This window comes from Megascapheus bottae, chromosome 14 (assembly GCF_031878675.1).
Source record: "Megascapheus bottae isolate mThoBot1 chromosome 14, mThoBot2.hap1, whole genome shotgun sequence".
In the NCBI taxonomy this organism is placed as follows: Eukaryota; Metazoa; Chordata; class Mammalia; order Rodentia; family Geomyidae; genus Megascapheus; species Megascapheus bottae.
The window spans coordinates 37,379,086-37,400,274 of record NC_143522.1 but is presented as its reverse complement, the minus strand read 5'-3'; the positions used below and the strand labels follow the sequence as shown (position 1 = coordinate 37,400,274).

Sequence of the window (21,189 nt, the reverse complement as noted above, 5' to 3'; positions counted from 1 at the left end):
TGCAATAAGAAGTATACAATTTTAACTTAATTATAATTTTAAAGTCAATCACACAATGTTTTTGTCTTCATTCTTTTTTGTATTCCTGTTTTGTGTTTATACTTTGAAAACTAGTGTTCAGTGAAAGAAAATGTGAAAATTATGGTAGTCCTGCCTAAAATTCAGAAAGAAAAGGAAATGACTAGAAAATTAATTAGTATAATCAATGAACACCATTGGGAAGGCTATGTTTCCTAAGTTTGCCAGTCTTCTTTGTAATGTAACTGTCCTACAACAGAAAGCATGTCTGTCACAGCAGGAAACTGTAATTAGTCTTCTCATGTATATCTAGAAATCAAAACTACAATTTCATTGAAAATAAACAAATATTTGCCTGTAACTAACTTATGGATTTACTGGTTTTATTTTCCTCTTTCTTACATTTTTTGTACTTAGTATCATTTATTGCCTAGAAGAAAGAATAGAATTACACCTAAAGATTATCCACATATATATGTATGTATACATATATATATACATACATACCTGTCTGTCTGTATTTATGTGTGCATATATATATATATATGTATCTTCTGGCATCTATCTATAATCTATATATACATGCCTGTCTGTCCTGTCTGTATGTATGTGTGCATATTTATCTGTATGTGTCTTCTGGCATCTATCTGGGTCTGGATTACTTTCCTTCTTTTTTTTTTTTTGCTTTTACTTTAATTTTTATTTATTTATTTATTTTTTGCATTTTTTTATTGTAATTAGTAAAAGGGTTACATGATATTTGCCAGATAGAAGGTGCATTAATTCACATACATTGATACCCTTTCACATGTCTTGGTACCCGTTTCCCTCCCCCCCTACTTTCCTTCTTATAATTTTTCTTAAGCCTTTCCACTTCCTTATAAATAGTACAAATCATTCTTTCTGATGGAAAGTAAAATTTCATTATCTGTCTGTCTGTCTGTCTGTCTGTCTACCTACCTTCCTACCTACCTATCTCATATTTTTCTTGATCTGTTTACCCACTGGGAGAATATAGCCTGATTCTGATCTTGGCTATTGTAAAAATTGCTGCAATGATCTTGTTTGTGTTGGTAGCTTCTACCTATGTGCATCTGATCATGTAAAAATATATATCAAAATGTGTGCCAAAATTGAAACCAAAAGATTTTCTTTGTTGGTATTTTTTTTCTTGATTTGTTTGCTCATTTATCCATTTAGGAGAGTTAGAGGGGACAAAGAAATGGCGAGACAAAGGTAACAACTTTTGGATGGGAACAGGAGGGATAAACTGAGAGACTGAGGGAGGGGTGACCTTGTCCCAAAAGAAATGTACTTTAATGAGTACATGAGTAATGACTTAAATAATTGTAACCCCTCTATATCATCTTCGTAACAACAACAAATGCATGAAGAAAAAAATAAAACTAAGTCAGAGGTTGCTGTAATAAGTGAAAACTCACCCTGAAAAACTTGGAGATGGTTAAAGAAATGAATGGCACAGTGAATTGAAGATAGTGTTGTTTTGAATGGCTATTTAATATCCTTATAAAAAGATATTATCATGTAATTTTTTTGCATTTGGCATTATTTGCCAAAAGATGTTCTGGCATAATATTCATACATAATGAATGCTATTTTGTGAGAATAATCACATCTCTCAGTAATACTTCATCAGGGAAATCTAACACATAAGGCCCTTATGCAAACATAATTGGGATAATTAAGTTATGTAATAGAACTAAAGATATGCTAATTATATACATTTAACTTTTTTTAGTTTACAAATAAACATTCACAATTTCATTTCATAAGTTTAGACTGATGTAGCTCCACAGTAGGTTACTTCCTTCAATGTATAAACTACTCTTTTCCATCTCTAGCACTGAAAGTAGAGTATACTTGACAAACATGCATGAGAAATCTATACTATTTCACATACTAAAATATCTTATGGTCAGTTTTCAGTAATTTAAATTAACTATTGAAAGCTTTTGCATTTTATATACTTTCTGGACAGTTTGGAAATGAGGGTTTCATGTTTATATATACTTAAAATGAGATACTGAATTTTATCAGAAGTATATCTCTAAATGATTCATGAAATTTACTTTTTTAATGAAATTTACACTTTAGTAGATGCTGTATAGCTTGTAAACAAGTTTTAAAAGTTTTAGCACTAAATTTTATTCACGGCATTCACATTAATTACAATTAAATGAAAATTTGAGCAATTAGATTCAGAGATTCAATATCAAATTTCAAAGTTTCAATTTCTCTAGTGGATATTATCTAGAAAACTCATGTAAGAATATATAATTCTCAAATTAATATTTGAGTAGTAATTATTTTTCTGCAAAATAAAATTATAATGCTATGGCATAGCAGAGCTCCTTCTGTCTCTCTTCCTCTCTCTGTCTGTCTCTGTCTCTGTCTCTGTCTCTGTCTCTGTCTTTCTCTTTCTCGCTCTCTCTTTCTCTTTCACATTATGATACCCATGACTGAACTCAGGAACCTTGCACATACTGAGCCTCTACTCTACCATTTAGTTACAATATAGCCCTATGTATTTTCCATTGACTTGATATTCTAATCTGGTAGTGGTCCATCATGATTCCAATAACCATTAGATATAAGTAATAAATATAAATGAGACATATGATAAAAATGAATATGAATAATGAACATGGAAAATAGTCTGTACTTAGAGACATATGAGACAAAACTTCTTTACTCAGTTTTTGAGGGAGTTCCCCTAAAGTATCAGTTCTTTACTCTTTGGACTTTTCCCACAGATTCAGTATTGGTGGTCATTAAAAAACATCTAGCATAACTTCTGTAGATTGACAATACAACCATTGCTGAGACAGGCAACAGAAAGTGTTTTTCTGTGTAATAGGTTATTAATAAACCTGAAGAGAAGACTAGCTGTATCCACCGATTAATGTTATTCTTTCCAAGTGTTATTTCTGTTGTTTTGAAGGAAGGTGTCACAAAATCACATTTCTTCTAATTAAACATCATTATACTAAACTTATGCTGAAGTAAAGTTTTCAACCTATGAAACCAATGAACACATGGTTCTTTTCTACCACAATTCATGGCAGAAATTATGAACAATAAACATTTTGGACTTAGTTTATATAACCAGAAGTAACTAATAATATTGACATAATGGTAACATACATAATTATGTTATAGAATGATGTTAACATAGAATATATTAAAATCTCAACATTTCCTGGAAACTATTATCTATTTCATCCATGATTGAAGCTATTCAAGACAAAAATATGCTAAATGTGGTTTCTTTCTAGTAATACAAACTGATAATTATAGTGCTTAATACATGATCGAACACACTGTTTCATTCAATGTACTATGATCTTTAAGAATTTCAGGTTTCACCTGGAGCAGTGGCTCACGCCTGTAATCCTAGCTACTCAGGAGGCTGAATTCTGAGAACCAAGGTTCAAAGCCAACCCGGGCACAAAAGAACCTGAGACCCTCAAGGATAGGGCAGTAGCATTGAGCTGAAGAGCTCAGGGACAGTGCCCAGGCCCAGAGTTCATGCCCCATAACACCCTCCTCAAAAATAAAAAAAGATTTTCAGGTTTCAATACAACTAACTGCACAAAGCACATTTTAAAAAGAAACTATGTAAGACTTTAAAAGGACAGAACAAGTAAAGAAAAACATATCTCAACAGCAATGAAATAAAATAATTTGTTTTATTTACATGAAATTACTTAAGTTATTTAATTAATTAAATTATTATCACATTGAAACCTAAGTGTCCAAGGAGAAACATATAATAATAAAAATGCAATCCAGAATTGGTCAATTTTAACTTGATAAAAGTATGCCAATCAAAACAATCATATTGTCAGTTTTTCATGAACTTGAACTAGCAGAACAAGTAAGGAATTTCAAGTAAGGAATATGGACAAGAGTATAAATGTAAACATCAGTGGTTGTGACAGAAGATGAATGAATCAAGATGTGGTACTTGTACACAGTGGGATTCTATGCCACCATCAGAAAGAATGATACCGCCCCATCTGTAAGGAAATGGAAACATTTGGGAAAAAAATCATATTAAGTGAAGTAAACAGACCCCAAGAAACATAGGCTCAATGGTTTCCCTAATTTGTAATAATCAGTACACATCTAGGACTCTCCTAGCAGAGCATCATCATAGCTAAAAGCTATGTACATAAGGTCATATAGGATGAGTCCAAACAAAATGAACTCTAGGATAGGGAAACAAGAGGTTTATCTTTGTAACTGTTGTTCTTAATGTACTATGTTATTTCTTTTCTTGTTTTTTCCCCCTTATAGTTAATCTCATGTGGTTACTGCATCTGACTATGTTACCTGGTATATTCTATATATCTTTATTTGTTTATTTGAAATAAGGAAGGGAAGAGAGGAAACAAGATGATTAGGATGAGGTAGGGGAAGGGGGAGGGGGACAAACACATGAGAAGGGGTATCAAGAGAAGCAATGTACCCACTACCTGATGAATGTAACTGAAAATCCTCTGTACGTTTCCCTGACAATAAAAAACTAAAATTAAATTAATAAAAAAAGAGTTCCTGGTTACAGGATTACAGTGCAAGAATATTATTCAGGTATATCACTCACACTGTTTTATCTAAAGGAATTCAATTCCATTGCAAGGTACATATCATAGACATCTTATAAACTTCATGTGGATATTTAGTTTTAAATGATAGATGAGGTCAACTGAAATTGTATTTGTGAGTAACCACACCTGCAGACATTTTGGCAAAGGTTGAGCAAACCTCCAGGACAAAATAATTACCTTTCTTTCCCTACACTTACTCACAAGAATATCAAGGAAAAAGTGACATTTTAAAACTTTCAACATCTGAATTGTATACAAATAAAATTTTATAGTTTTATTGTTCTTCTTTATAGTTTTCATGTATTGAATAATGTTTTGCTTTTCAAAATATGTATGGGGCATATAATAACCCTGTTTATTTGTAAAGCTGTAAACAGATGTAGGATTTTCCTAAAGAATATAAACATAATAAAGTACAAGTAATATTGTATCTTCTTTCATATTTGGTAACATTTCATAAATTTCAGCTGTAAAAATATATTAACCTTATCCAGAGAATGTTTAGTAATCAATTATCTAGATATTTGCTATTAGCACTCATGCTAACATATACAGCTTTCTGATAAATAAGTTATGTGTTTTGCATCTTTTGTGGGAAGAAATGGAATTTAAAATCAGGGTGAAGTGCTTTACTATTTGAGTTATATCCTTAGCCAGTTTTGCTTCAGCTATTTTTCACGTAGAGTCTCATTTTGCTCTTACCTAAACTGAGACCACAATACCCTCCCTCCACAAAGCATGAACAAATATATTTGCCTTCCCTCTGTGGCCTCAGTTTTCACCCATAGATTAAATAGGCTAGTCTTCAAATTAAATTTTTTGGAAACAAGGTCTGTGTAGGCCACATTGGTCTTAAAATTGCTATGTAGCCCAAAACTGCTCTTGAAATCATCATCTTCAGTTGCGGACCTACAGATGTAGACCAAGAAGCCATGATAATTAATATAATAACGATAATTAAATATAATGTAATTGAAGGGCCTTTTATGAAATCAGGAATGGAGATAGAACAAAAATTTAATCTCAGAACATGACACTCAAAATTTTGTTATAGGTGTTATTGCTACTCATTGATCAATCATACTCTGAATTTTAATAACTATATATCTGATCTAGATATACATTATAAATATATTAAGGTTTCTGTAGAAACTCAGACATAAATACAAACATATCATCTAATTTATTCAAATAAATATGAATATCTAACCATTTAGAATGTTAATCATTTAGCTATATGCCTGGCTTATATAAATTAATCTTGGAGAAAATAATAGGGAAAATATATTATGGTTTACATCTATAGGCATACTATATAACAGTGATACTTCCTTTTGCAATATTATTACAATGATGCAAATGTCACATTTTAAAATGAAATAAATGTATTATGTATATATAAACTATGACATAAGTATTACTTTTAAACATATAAGAATTACACTAACATAATGTATACATTAATAAAGGTAATCATGTCATTTATCATCAAATGTAATTAATACAAGTATAATTAATATATTTTCAGCTGTAGTGTTTGAGGAAAATTACCTTAATAAAAATAGTGAATTTTGAAAATCATATCGTAGAAAGAGAAAAGTGTGATTCAATGATGAAGGCAAAGTTTTAAGTCGAAGTTATAAAATACATGGAGTCTGAGTACTGGTTGCTCTCATATGCAATCCTATCCATTTAGAAGGCTGGTAACTGAGGACTATAATTAAAAGTCAGTCTGGGCAGTAAAATCTATGAGACCCTTATATCTAATTAACAAGCAAAAAAAACCAAGAACACGCAGATATGAAAGTATGTTTCAAGTAGTATAGTGCCAACCCTGAGCAAAAATGATAAAGAAGAAGACCCTTTCCCTGGCATAAAATGAAAAAATAAAAATAAAATACTCCAAAAGATCTGATTGTAGTTAGGAACCAGGAGCTTTATTAATGATGTAGAATTTTTTTTTTCGATTTGTCATGAGGCTTGAACTCTGCCTGGGTCCAGTCCCTGAGCTCTTCAGCTCAAGGCTACCATCCTACCCCTGGGCCTGGGCCTTGTCCCTGAGCTCTTCAGCTCAAGGCTTCCACCCTACCCCTGGGCCTGGGCCTTGTCCCTGAGCTCTTCAGCTCAAGGCTTCCACCCTACCCCTGGGCCTGGGCCTTGTCCCTGAGCTCTTCAGCTCAAGGCTTCCACCCTACCCCTGGGCCTGGGCGCTGTCCCTGAGCTCTTCAGCTCAAGGCTTCCACCCTACCCTGGAGCCAAGTCTCTCTTCCCATTTTCTAGAGGTTAATTGTGCCTGGGCTGACTTTGAACTTGATCCTCAGATCTCAGCCTCCTGAGTAGCTAGGATTACAGACTTGAGCCATGCCGCCAGGCTCCTGATTTAGAAATTTTAAATTAGTAACAGAGCCACAATGTTAAAGTAGTACATTTGATAACTCTCATTCACTATATTAACTTAATGAGTCTTATAACACAACGGTAACTCAGAAGGAAAAATAACTGAATGCCACAGGAAATGAGACAACTAGTTTTTATTATTGTAGGACCCTTGCGGTAAAAAAAAGAAATCATCAAAGACAAGTAGAAAGTGCAATGACAACACGATATAATGCAGTCCACAGGGAATCTGAGACAACAGAGGGGGGAAAAAATGAGTATGCAATAACAGATGTTTTCCCGCAGGGACAATTACAGAACAATAATTAAAGATCAAGATGGGATCTAGAAAAGAACATAATTATGCTAACGGGAGGTAGGAATTAAGAAAAGGATGAGGCCATTTACAGCCTTTTTTCCACAAGGTGATGCAGGTTCATATTTCTAATAAAAAACAGACATATTAAACACATAACAAAGTTGAACTAAAAAAAGAGTCCTGGGACAATCCAACAAATACTGCTATAAAACATAGTCTTAATTTCATTTGCAAATTACTTCAAGAAGAAAGAGATGCATTTACTCAAAACAGTGCAGCATTTATACTCTATTAAAATTAAAATTTAAAATTTAATTAAAATTGATCAAGTCAGTATGAAACATCACATCCTAAATAAAGTTAAGCTGATAGATGCTAACTTTTAATTCTCTTGCAAATATTCACTTATAATCTTGGGAAATTATTTTTAAGTCTGGGTAGTAGAATAAAATTTATACTACATTGCTTTCAATTATTGGAGCACTCCAAAAGGGGTAAACAAATACATTAGATGTTGTATTTTGAGACACATTCACTGCATATTTTATGACAGATGTCCACTGAGGCTTAAGTATTAGAAAGCAGAGTTATTTAATCTTATTTTTTTTTTTGTTTTTTGCCAGTCCTGGGCTTGAGCTCAGGGCCTGAGCCCTGTCCTTGGACCTTCTCAAGGCTAGAGCTCTACCGCTTGAGCCTCAGCACCACTTCTGGCTTTTTGTTCTATGTATGTGGTAGCGAGGAATCGAACCCGGGTCTTCATGCATGCTAGGCAAGCACTTTAACCACTAGGCCAAACTCCCAGCCCTTATTTAATCTTATTATTTATCATCATTATAGTGATATGAACATATGAAGACATAATTCTAATCTGATAGCTATTTTAATGTGTAACTTTAGAGTTTTTCACATTACAAAGAGTAAGCTATAGAGATTTCTGTGCTAATAATTGGAGTATTAAATTTGTCATTTGTGAGAAATATCCAACTATTAAAAGTGTTGCTTTCAAAAATATTAGTTAGAAAGTGATTAAACTTCCTATTGTCACTTCAGTTATAAAATACTTTTCATTTGAACATGTTAATCAGAAATTGTTGAAGATAGAGTCTTTCTTTGATACTTTTATGTAACATAGTATTTGGCAAAAGAGGCAAATTTGCTTAAATTCTTTGGGAAAATGTCAATAAAAGAGAAAGTTCATTGTATAATCAAATATGCCTGGATATTCCTTTTCAAAAGTAAACTTCATGTCCATAGACTCATTTCAAAGAAGTTACTTTAGGTTGAAAATTGATTAGTGAAATTCTTATTTTTCTTTGTTTATTAAACAAACAACAATATTAGAATTAACATATGATTGTATGATACATTCAAACTATGTTGCCATCCAGAATTAGTTCTGTTTCATATACTCAAAGATGCTATGCTTTCTTCTTTATAGAATGTACCTAATCCTTATAATGAACTATAATTTTTATACACAGTATAGATATAAACATCATATCCTATCATAAATTTACAAAATTTCAGAGCAATTTACTTACAGTTATTACATTAGATGTTTTGTATTTCAGAATGCTTTTGATTGAAATCATAAGCAACAGAATTTTGTTCATATTCTTCTTTGAAATCTTTATATGCAGTAGTGATATAAATTCAACTATTCATTTCACTAAGATTATGGTAATTGTCCTGGTGATAGGATGAGGTAAACATAGCATCTAAAATTGGGCTAATAAAAATGTATAACAAATCCATTTTAAATAATTTGAAATACTATAATACCCAATCAAATATGAACTCACTGTTAATAAATGTATACATACTGACGCTAACCCTACCAATTTGAGAATGAGGAAATACATGTCCTAGGGAAATGTTTTAAAGGAAAAACAAATTCTCCCAAACAAATAGACTCCAACAGCAAACATAATAGGCTATACTTACATATAATATAACAGACTCCAACTAAAATCAGTCAGAATTATGGAGGGTCACCTTATATTAACTGAAGGAACAATCCATCAAGAGAAAATTATACCAAATGCATCAAATATTGGTGGATACAAGTTCATCAAACACTGTTGAGTTTAAGAGAATTGATAGACAACAGCACAACAATAGCAGGAGACTTCAATATACTACGCTTCCCAATATATACATCATCTAAGCAATAGAATCAACTAGGAAACTCAGAAATAAATCTTGATAATAGATTTAATTCAACAGCTGAATATTCTTCTCAGCAGCCAATAGAACTTGCTCCAAAGTATATTATATATCAGCACCTAGTGGGATAAAACAAATTCAACAGCAAAAAAAAAACTCTCAAAAATATCCAAGCAAATAGAGATGGAGCAAACCATCGTTCATGACCACTGGGACACTGAAAAAAAAATTGTAGATAGTTTTTAAATAATAAGCCTCATGATATCTCTAAGCCCATACAAAATAAAACTACCCAACACAAAGTTGACAGATAGAAATAAATAATAAATCAGCATGGCATATGTGTGGCATACTCCAGTGGTTATTTTGAACATTTTTCTTTTTTTTTCTTGGTTTTCTTTATTTTAATGTGTAGAGGAGTTACAGTTATATTCGCCAGATAGAATGTGTAGTACTTCTCACACATTGATACCCCTTCTCATGTCTTTGTCCCCATTTGCCTCCCCCACCCCTCCCCTAATCTTCCCCCCTTCCCTTTCCTATTTCAAATAAACAAATAAACATATGTGCAATATACCAGGTAACAAAGTCAGATACTGCAACAATATGATATTAACCAAAGGGCAACAAAAGAAAAGTGAAAAAAACCTAGTACATTAAGAACAAAAAACACTCATAATTAATCTCCTTAAGAAACATAACAGTATTTTCTATGTTGTCTCTTTGTTACCTAAATATAAAACATGAATACTCACTTCAGCAGCGCATATACTGAAATTGGAACGATATGCTCAAGATCAGCATGGCCCCATGGACAAGGATGAAATCATAACTCATGAGGCATTCCATATGTTAAGTTAAATTTTAAAAAGTAAAATAATAAAATTCCAGTACATAGCGGAATAAAATGCCTAAACACTAAGACATGAGAAAGGGTAACAATGTATGTGAATTAATGCGCCTTCTATCTGGCAAATATCATGTAACTCTTCTATTAACTACAATAAAAAATATATGAAAAAATGCCTAAACACTATGATTGTCTGACTTCAGAACTGATTGTATTTCATGTTTGATTATTTTAAATAGGAAAGGGAAGGGGGGAAGATGATTGGGAGGGGGGACAAATGGGGAAAACCATGAGAAGGGATATCAATGTGTGAGAAGCAATGTGCCTACTATCTGGTGAATGTAACTGTAACCCTCTATACATTACAATAAAAAGTAAAAATAAATAAAAATACTAGGATAGAAATTATATAAAACTGGGACTACGTAACTTGCATTAGGAATGGAGAGGTGATATTAGGGGAGAATATGGCCCTCCAAAGAAGCAAATGTCATAGACACTGATAAATTATATATATATATATATATGCCCAACATAAAATTATAGATCTAGTGAATGCTACTAGAAATGGAGAAAAGATACAAATTCAACCAAAACTTAGCTATTCTGCATATGAATAATGAATACACTGAGAAATATTGAAATATACCTGCATTACTAATAGTGAAAAGTAAAGGAAGGGGCAAGTGGAAGAGGAGTGAGAATATTAAAGAGGCTGTCATTGATGTATTTGTACACTTACAGATAATAAATTTTTTTCAAAATTTTCACTATTGTTAACGCAAGCCTACTCATTAAAAGAACTTGATGTCATTTTTGTGAAGTTTTCAAATTGAATAGTTTCAAATGTTCAAATGTTAATGTTGTTATGGATTTAGGCTTTCCACATTTTACCTTTAAACTACCATTTCTTAAACAAAGACATGCAAATTTTGGTGTCAGTCACTGATACTGACACACATGATATTTGACATTTAGTATATCACTACATTTAAGATAAATCACCTCCACTTCAGAATGAAGTAGAAATTCCACAGTCCAGGAGGTAATTAGATTTGGATGTATAGAGATTGTAAAACAGTAGACTTAACAAATGTTCTTATTTGCATTGTTTATATTGAATCAGTGATTTGCTCCTTAGCATTTTATGTCAAATTAAGAGGCATTATGCAGTATACATCATTTATAATTATATAAAAATATAATTGCTGTAGGGCCAGGAGTTTGGCTTAGTGGTTAAAGTGCTTGCCTAGCATGCATGAAGACCCTGGTTCGAATCCTTGGTACCACAAATAGAAAAAAGCCGGAAGTGGTGCTGAGGCTCAAGTGGTAGAGATCTAGCCTTGAGAAAGTCCAAGGACAGTGCTCAGGCCCTGAGCTCAAGCCCAGGACTGGTTAAAAAAATATAGATATATATAAGTGCTGTAAGATACAGTGCTTTGTAATAATGATAATAGGAATTATCAAATTCAACTGAAAAAATAAAATATCAAATGTTACTTCTGCTTATTGACAAAATAAAGCGTCATCAAATCTAATGTATTATTTTCTAATCCTTTCAACTTTATCCCAAGAAAGATTTTGTGTTCTCTGTATTACAATTTTAGCACAAATTATCATAGTCCATGTCAAATTCTTCTTTGTCTTTTATTAATTCAAAATTGTCCCTGGTTCTAGACAGAGGAAAGATCAGTCACTGAAACTTGATATTGTATCCTTAACATCATATGCAATATTTCTAACATCTGCAACATGGGTAAACATTTGAATGGACTTTATTTTAACCAAATTTATTTAAGCTACATAACTTAATTTTTATTTTATTTCAGATAAATTCATGTCATCTGTAGTTATTCAAATGAGATTCAACATGTGAATTTATTTCATCAGTGTCATCTCTTCAATCAAAATTTTATGTTTAATTTATCATGTTTTCCTTTATTGTTTATATTACTCTACATATATATATATAACTATTCAAATAGCTGTTCTCATCTCTAGAAGCATTTTCTTGATTGAACTGTTTATTCAACAAACCATTAGTAAATGCTTCTCTTTGCTCAACTCATAAATATGCCAAAGATAAAATTATTGAAATCTGTATCGAATATTATTTGAGATATCTAAGTGCATTTTGTGTGATTAAATATTTTTTTTTAGAAAATATAGTGCTATGAGACAAGGACTAAGCTTTAACATTAGAGGATGCAAAGCCTGCTACTGTCTCTGACCTAGTCTCTAGTTACATAAATACACAATGATTTCTTCAGTTTACCAATAAAATTCTGCACCATTTAAAGTGTTACATATTTAATATTCCAAAACCAGATGATTTTAGAAAGTAAATATATAACTTAACACCTTTGGAACTAGGTGACTACAGCAGTTTCTATGCAACTCCTAAGCAAGACTTTCTGTACATATCTAGTTTTTGACCTGCTTGTTTATGTTCAGTATTCTTATGTTCTTTAAAGCCCATGGTGCTATATGTCCAAAATATTATCTTCTTCTTTTTCCTACCTCATAAAATTAATCTGTGGTATTATTCTCATTTGTATGCCCTTATTTGAATAGACTAATCAGAAAAGTGTCTTTCATCATACCAATTATTGGATAGATTCAATGACGTATTTATGATAAAAGTAATCTGGGAGTTTCAGGTATCATCAAATTAACAATGGAATTTCAGTAAGCAGTATTTTCACTTGCATGTACAAAACCAAAACTCCTTAAAGAGGTCCTGTGCCTTGTAATCTTCGATCTCAAATGAAAAATAAATTGTAAAACTCTACACTAGGGACTTTATTTTCTTTGAGGCTATTGCAAAAGGAGTTGCTTTCCTGATTGTTGCCTCGTTCCTCTCACTGTTGGCATAGAGGAAGGCGGTTGATTTTTGAGGGTTAATTTTATACCCTGCTACCTTGCCAAAGTTTTGAATCAGCTCAAGGAGTTTGGAAGTAGAGTCTATAGGATTCTTTAAGTACAGGATCATGACATCTGCAAAGAGGGAAAGTTTTACTTCCTCTTCCCCTATTTGGATCCCCTTTATGCTTGCTTCTTGCCTTATTGCACTGGCTAGGAATTCTAATATTATACTCCTCCTAAAGAAGAGTGGAGAGAGTGGGCATCCTTGTCTGGTTCTTGATTTGAGAGGGAATGGCTTTAGCTTTTCACCATTAAGTTTAATACTAGCTGTGGGTTTGTCATACACAGCCTTTATTATATTGAGGAATGTTCCATGGATTCCTAGTTTCTCCAAAGCTTTTAGCATAAAGGGGTGTTGGATCTTGTCACATGCCTTTTCTGCATCTATTGAGACAATCAAGTGATTCTTGTCCTTGCTCCTGTTGATGTGCTGAATTGGATTAATTGATTTTCGATCCAAATATATGCCCAAGCAATGCAAAACTTTGTTTTAGAACATGTGTCATAAAAAATTCCATTTTTTTAATTCAATTTTTGTTCATTCAGGTGCCAGTGGCTTAACACCTGTAATCCTAGCTACTCAGGAGGTTGAGATTTGAGGATCAAGGTTTGAAGCCAATCCAGGCAGGAAAAGTGGTGAGATTCTAACCACCACAAAGCTCAAAGTGGTACTGTGGATCAAGTGGTAGAGTGGTAGAGAGCAAAGAGCTCAGAAATAGCACCTAAGATCTGTTCAAGTAGTTTGTCAATTTTGTTTTTTCTGTTAGCAATACATTGGTATGCAGAGTGCACAATCTATTAAGGGTTATTTTGGCTATATCCTCCCCAACTTCCCCTATTGTAGGTTTTCTTGATAATTGGCAGGATCTCAGGGTTTTGATTTGTATTTGCTTTATGGCCAGAAGGTATTTTTTTTAAATCAGTTTGAATTCTGTCATTTCATTACCAATTTTGTGTCCTCTCTCTTAGATGATCTGTTCAAAGGATTAACTATGATTTGAGAATGGGAGTCAAGATCAAGGGGACACCTCTGTTGTACTAGGAGGTGATGATAAGAAAGATCACAGTTTAAGGCCATCCTGGGCAAACTATCTTTGCATTCACCATCTCAAACAGGAATGATGAGTGTGATGGCATGTACATTCTGTGTACATTAAGAGGGATAAAAAAAAAGCTGCCAGACAAATCTGTGACTCAAGGAATTATGTGATTATCTACCACCTGTGATGCTATTAATTCAAACTGGAGAACCAGGAAAGAAAAAAGAAAAGGCAAAGAGATGTGTCCTTGCAGAAGAAGGAATCACATGGTAAAACGATATGACAGAAAGTGATGGTTTGTCGTAATTTGGGAAAAAGTGGAGGGGATGGTTAGGAATCAGTGAGGAGAGAGAGAGTTGTTAAAGCACCAGTAAAATTCTCATAAGGTTGTGTTTTGGTTGAGATATTCCTTGCTTAGAAGTAAAAAAATAATAAAAGCTCAATAAGTCCATAGATCATTTTTTAAACCTTCTAATGGAAATAACTATGGTAGTGTGTTTTGCCATATTAGGAAAATAAATTATTAGTGATAAATCTAGCACTCAAGAATTTTACATATTTCTCCTTCTCCTGTCATTCTTGAGACTAAAATTCTTATTTTTAAGAGCTTCAGATTTCATGTAAATGACATTGCAAGGGGAAGAGGCTAAAAAAGACTTGCAAGGTTTATGCCACAATCAGTGTAACCTTAAGTCAAGAATGTAGTTGCGGGTGGCAGCTTCATTTGTGATAGAATCCTTTTCACTTGAAGTCAGCTCAAGCAGTTCATGAACCACGCTCTCTACAGTATCAAAAGGTTTCTCTTTTCACCAGCTGTGGCTACCCACTGACTTCTGCTTTATAAAAATGGTTTAAACCTAAAACAAAACACACAATTAGAAGTTCATATACATATAGTACTATTATTACACTGCATGGATTTTCCATGAAATTACCCACTAAATAGCATGTTTTCCTGGTTTGATAAACATAAACATGCAGCGGCTGCTTAATTACTAACAGTGGTAACTAATTGGCTGTATATATGCTTTTCTTTACTGACTGTCCTGTAACTTACAACTGAAAATTCAGCTTTGCAGATTCATAGCACATAATAAAATCCTCAATATCATTGATTCATTCCCTCCTGTAGCTATTACAAGGATAAGTCATGCATAAACAGAAACAAAATATAGCATATTTTTATCTAGAGAATTTTTTAGTCAACTTTCTTTGACAGAATTTCCATTACTGGAGTCCTCTGTAGGGCTTTGGCTATTTAAAGACTCATCTGGAGAAACTTTGTCTAAATTAAGAATACTTCATAATATAGATAAGTTTCAGTGACTTTCCTTCTACCTAGTCTGTAGATTTCTATAAACTCATTTCCCTGTTAGAGGGAAATTATATTATTTAACAAAAGATTTTTTTCTGAGTGTTGAGTGGTTTAACTAAAATTTAAACAAAAAACCCTAAGTACCAATTATAATGAAGTATATATGTATTTATAGATATATATAAAATAAACTACATGAGATGAATAAATATATGATAAATTATGTAATATATAATAGATGTTATAGATATTATAAATTATATGAATGGATAAAGATAAAGCTTTGCAGAAAACATTGATCAAGATAAATTGTATTAATAGGTTGACATGTTAAATTGAAACTCCTGTGTAGATTACTGAAAATACTAACAGCACAAATTTCATTTTAAAATATGTTTTGCCATCTAGGGCATATAGTCAGAGCCCTTAATTTGAGGGAAAAAATACTTCTTTTTATGTGGTTTTACTTAAACATATTGCCAATGTGACCAAATAAAAATGGATTTTTTTTGAATTTTTGCTTCCAATAGCAGAGATGTAGTTCCTGTTTAAGTGCACATTTTGAATATCTCTGCAGAGAAGAGCCCAATTCCAATTAGTGTTCACTCAGAACTCTGTTCAGAATCATGCTAAATTCATGAAAAGCTTTGCAATGCAATAGCCTTATTCTTTTCTATTCTGTTTGAAAATGATCCAAGAAAACAGAGATCAATTGTGTAGTTACACATGGCTGACCATGGTAACACTAATGTTTGTTGAACCTCATTGATAGGGTCACTTCAACAAAATCAACACAGCTGGTTTGGAAGCTTCAAGTTTAGTTCACGGTCATCATGAATCCAACCACAGCTGAGAATACTTATTTTTGATATTCTATTACATAGCATATTAATTAAAAGAAAACATTGATCTATTTAATTAATTATTTGGGCACATTAATACTTGCGTATAGCATTCCAATGGCTGGGTCTCATATTATTTGACTTTTCCTCTCATCTTTCCATCTATAGCTCCTTGTTTCCTCTTCCACTACTCAACAAAATTAGCTTCTATGTCCATTTAAATAAATACTATAGTTTCTCTTGTGCTACTTATTATTTCCTTATATTGGTCTATCTAACGATATATTATTGATGTGTATATGAAGTTACTTCTTACTCTCTATGTAGATTAGTGGTAACCACAAGGTGCCGTAATACCTTAAGATCTTTTCAAGTAATCTCTAGAAATAGTGAAAGGGAAGCTTTTGAAATATTCTTTGATGATGAATATTGGGGAGATACCAGTGGATGATAACAAGGGAAAATATTAAAGACAATTTGTTTCACTTACTTGGATGTTTGACTTTCTATACATTCTCCTGTTTCATCCAAATGAAAGCTATTTTTATTTTAATGTTACTTCTTTGCTTAAAAACTCTCATTTAAATCTGAGCATTTGCCTAGTTGTCTTCTCGGTGCATTGCTATAATTAAAGCAGATCTTAGTCTGAATCCTGCCATATTTATAAATAGTCTACAACAAGCTTTAGAAGGAACACACGAGTGCATGAAGTTCTTCACTAAACTCTTTATTTTTCAAAGTTCTTGCGTGGGAAGTTTAAACTTGACTTGCCATTAATTGTATTTTATCACCAACTATTTGACATTAGATAATAGCCTTGCTACCAATCCAGTGTTAAGATGAATAAACTATAATTTTATCAGTTAAGTTTCTAGCTGATACTTATTAAGGGCTCAGCCACACTGAATGACAGGAAACTGATGACTTAGGATTTATAATACTTCTGAAATCTGATCTTTTTGAAATAAAACTAGTGACTGACCCCTCAGAAGTTTTGTCTGATTGCAACTTATTATCTTAAATCTGAAATGCTTTAAAGAGGAAGTTTTGTATTATTCCTTTTCTAAATGTTATTTTATCATGAAAGTGATATACAGAGGGGTTCCATTTACATAAGTAAGGTGTTATGCCCTGCAGTTATTTTCCAAAAGTGTTATTTGCTTCCTTGTTTTCTCCTTCTTTTGCTGTCCTCACCCCCATCCCCACAAATTCTAAAGTTTATTTCCAACATAGTGTCTAGTGAGTGTGACTTTTGCATTGTTCTCCCTTTAAATCAACAATCCCTTCCCTAAATGAGATAAACTTATACAAGACAACAGATTTTTAATTCAAAAACAATGACCATGGGGAATAAAGCAGAGGAGAAAAAAATGAAAGACAAAAGAATCCCAAACACTGTACTAAGAAAAGTAAAAGAAAACAACCCCCCCCCACACACAAACCCTTTTGTTTCCATATTATGGAGATAATTTCAGTAGCATCATTTTATATGGTCAAGTGTATATACTACAGAGCTAGTGGGAACTTCTACTAGAACTGTCAGAGATATATACTAATTATTACAAATGAAGAAAATAATAGAGACTATATTTCTTTAGGCCTGGCCTACCTAATAAAATTTGTTCCAGGTGTTTTCATTTCCTTATGAATGAGATGATGTCACTCTTTCTGATGGAACCATAGATTCCCTTGTGTACCTATGCCAGATTTTCTTTATCCATTCATCTGCTGAGGGACATCTGGGTTGGTTCCATATTTTAAATATTGTAAATACCTCTTAATTGAACATAGTTGTGATTGTATAATTTTTTTTTTTTTTGCCAGTCCATGGGCTTCCACTCAGGGCCTGAGCATTGTACCTGGGTTTTCTCAAGGCTAGAGCTCTACCACTTGAGCAACAGTACCACTTCCAGCTTTTTCTGTGTACTGAGGAATCAAACTTGGGTCTTTGTGCAAGCTAAGCAAGCATGCTACCACTAGGCCAAACTCCTGGCCTGTGCTTTTATCTTTAAAGTGGTCTTGTTTGTGATAATTTATGTAAATGCCTGCTTTAGAGAGTGACTGAACCAGTTTGCATTCCCACCAACACTATGGTAGCATTCCATTTTGGCCACATCCCCACCAGCATCTGTTGTTATTTGTAGTTGTTTTTGTTTGATAATAGCCATTCTAACTGGGGTGAGGTGGAATCTTCATGTTTTCACTGATATTTCTTTTATTACTAGAGATGTTGAACATTTCTTCATGTGTTTATTGGCCATTCTTACTTCCTGTCTAGAGAAGTGTCTTTTTAATTCATTAGCCCAATTATTAATATTGAGGTTGATTCTTGGAGGATTTTCTTTGGGGGAGCTTAATTTTTTGAGCTCTATATGTATATTTTTGAGATGAGGCACTTGTCTGTTGTATGGCTAGTGACAATCTACCAATCGGTGGGCTTTCTATTTATCTTGTTCACTAAGTCCTTTCCAATGCAGAAGATATGCAGCTTAACGCATTCCCATTTATCCAGAAATTCTTTGACTTATGTTTCTGGAAATTTATTTACAAAGTTTCAACTTATCTCAAAGAGCCCCAGCATTTCCCCTTTCCCTTTCTGTAATTTTTTTCAGGGTATTAGCTCTTATCTCCTCTTATCTCTGAGGTCTTTGATCCAGGTATAATTGATTCTAGTTCAGGGTGATATAAAGGCATCTAAATTCAGTTTTCTACATGTGTACACCCAAATCTGCCGATACCATTTGTTGAAGAGGCAGTCTTTCTTCCATCTGATATTTCTGGCTCCCTTATCAAAGATTAGGTGGCTATAGGTCTGTAGTATCATTTCTGGGTCTTCCATTTTATTCCTTGTTCTTGTTCATGTGCCAGTGTCAAGCTGCTTTTACAGCAGGCTGATTCCTTGGGCCTGTTGAAAAATGATGACACCATCACTGCCTTTTAGGCCCATGTTACTTGCCAGCTGCTCAACTGGCTCTATGCTAGTATCAGAGATGATAATCTTTTTGGATGTGGGGAGGGCTTCCTTCCAAATGAAGTTGTCTAAGTGGGAGTGAGGATGGCTTTTGTGGGGTACTCACACTTTCCCTTGGTGTCTTGGATTTGTCCTACATCTGTGTCTGTGATCAGCATCTGTCAACAGGATGTGGTTTTCCACTCCTTGGTGGACTAGTTCTCACTGAAAAGCCATGGGCACACTGGTGCCTTTGTCCCTACTCTCTCTGGCTGCTGCTTCTGGAATATGCTCAAATCTGTCTTCTTAAGTAGGCTGCCCTGGCAAAAATCTCTGTATATAATTACAGCTCATTTGGTGTGACTCTCCAGGGGTGAACCTCTTCGGCAAAATTCTGAAGCTCTTTTTTCTCAGGGAAAGATGCATAGGCTCCATATTGACGTTTTGTCACCTTCCTTCATATTGTTCTTTTCCTTGATGAAGAATTTGACATTATGGATAGGGTTGACTTTTCTTCTCTGTTAAATTTTGTTTGTAAAAGCATCCTATAGTTTTCTTGAGAAATCAAGTATAATGCTATTAATTTCCAGAGAGAATCCTATTATTTCAATTAAGATACAGATTCTTAAAAATCAGAGAACTGGAAAGAAAAGAATGTCCAAATCTATATACTAAATGGGTAGGAAAGAAATATTAAGATTCCATGACCATATGAAAATGTCAGAGAAGCACAATGAAAAAATCATCAACAAGGATTTCAAGTCAGGCTAAGCAATAAATACATCTAGAAAACTGAGAACAACACCAAAACTAGTCAGTCTTGTGTAATTTGATTCCAACAGATTTTTTAATTGCATTATACCAGTCATACCTCAAGATGATTAAAGGTGACATCATACACATAAATACTATATTCTCACCAGTATCAGCATCCATCACACTTTCTGAATTCTTTCCTTTAAGAAATAGGTAACCTAACAGGGTTCCCTCTTTCATTTTTTGTATTAGTTTTCTCTCAGCTACCCTCTTTCTGCCCACATTCTGTTTTCCCTTCCTTCCCCCTCCCACATATTGATCATTGGCCTCTTTTAAATTTCTCTGTGTTGCTCTTATATTACCAAGAATGTTACACAGTTATTCAACATCCTTTGGTTTCCATTCTGTCTTCACTCTCCTCAATATTTCTTTTTCAAATCAATATACACATATTTTGAGGCTACAGATTTATCCATGGCCAGCCTTAACTGTATATCATTTTGCCAAGAATCAGTACTATGAACATGAGTTCATGCTATAAAATAGTATCTTACACATTATGAAACAGTAAAGAATAAATTATTCACCAAAACTTTATAATTTAATTAATTGATTTTAGAAAAACCCATCCAAAGAAGTATGTCATGCAATTGGACTGACATTCTTTAATCACAATGGCTCAAAGGAGATTTATTTTAAAATTCTATTATTGTAAAAGAAACAAGTTGGTTATTTTAATGTATTTATAAACCATATTTAAAAGTATATCATTTTGTTAAACTTTGGATCCAACAGTTTGATTAAATTTTGCAAGTATGCATTCCTAATAGGGACTTTTTTTTATTTCTTTTGTATTAATTTTTTTGTCAGGCCTTTGTCTCTGAGCCTCTCTGTGCTCAAGGCTAGTGCTCTACCACTTGAGGTACAATGTGACTTCCAGCTCTCTCTAAGTAGTTAATTGGAGATAAATCTTATGAACTTTTCCTGCCAGGGCACGCTTT

At 33.1% G+C, this 21,189-nt stretch overlaps 1 non-coding gene across 1 annotated transcript; it reads left to right on the top strand.

Annotated features, from left to right (window-relative positions):
- Positions 1–10,261: 10,261 nt before the first annotated feature.
- LOC150055071 (U6 spliceosomal RNA) lies at positions 10,262–10,365 on the top strand. The gene has a single exon (XR_016537702.1). It is a non-coding gene; the product is annotated as a U6 spliceosomal RNA (small nuclear RNA).
- Positions 10,366–21,189: the final 10,824 nt, after the last annotated feature.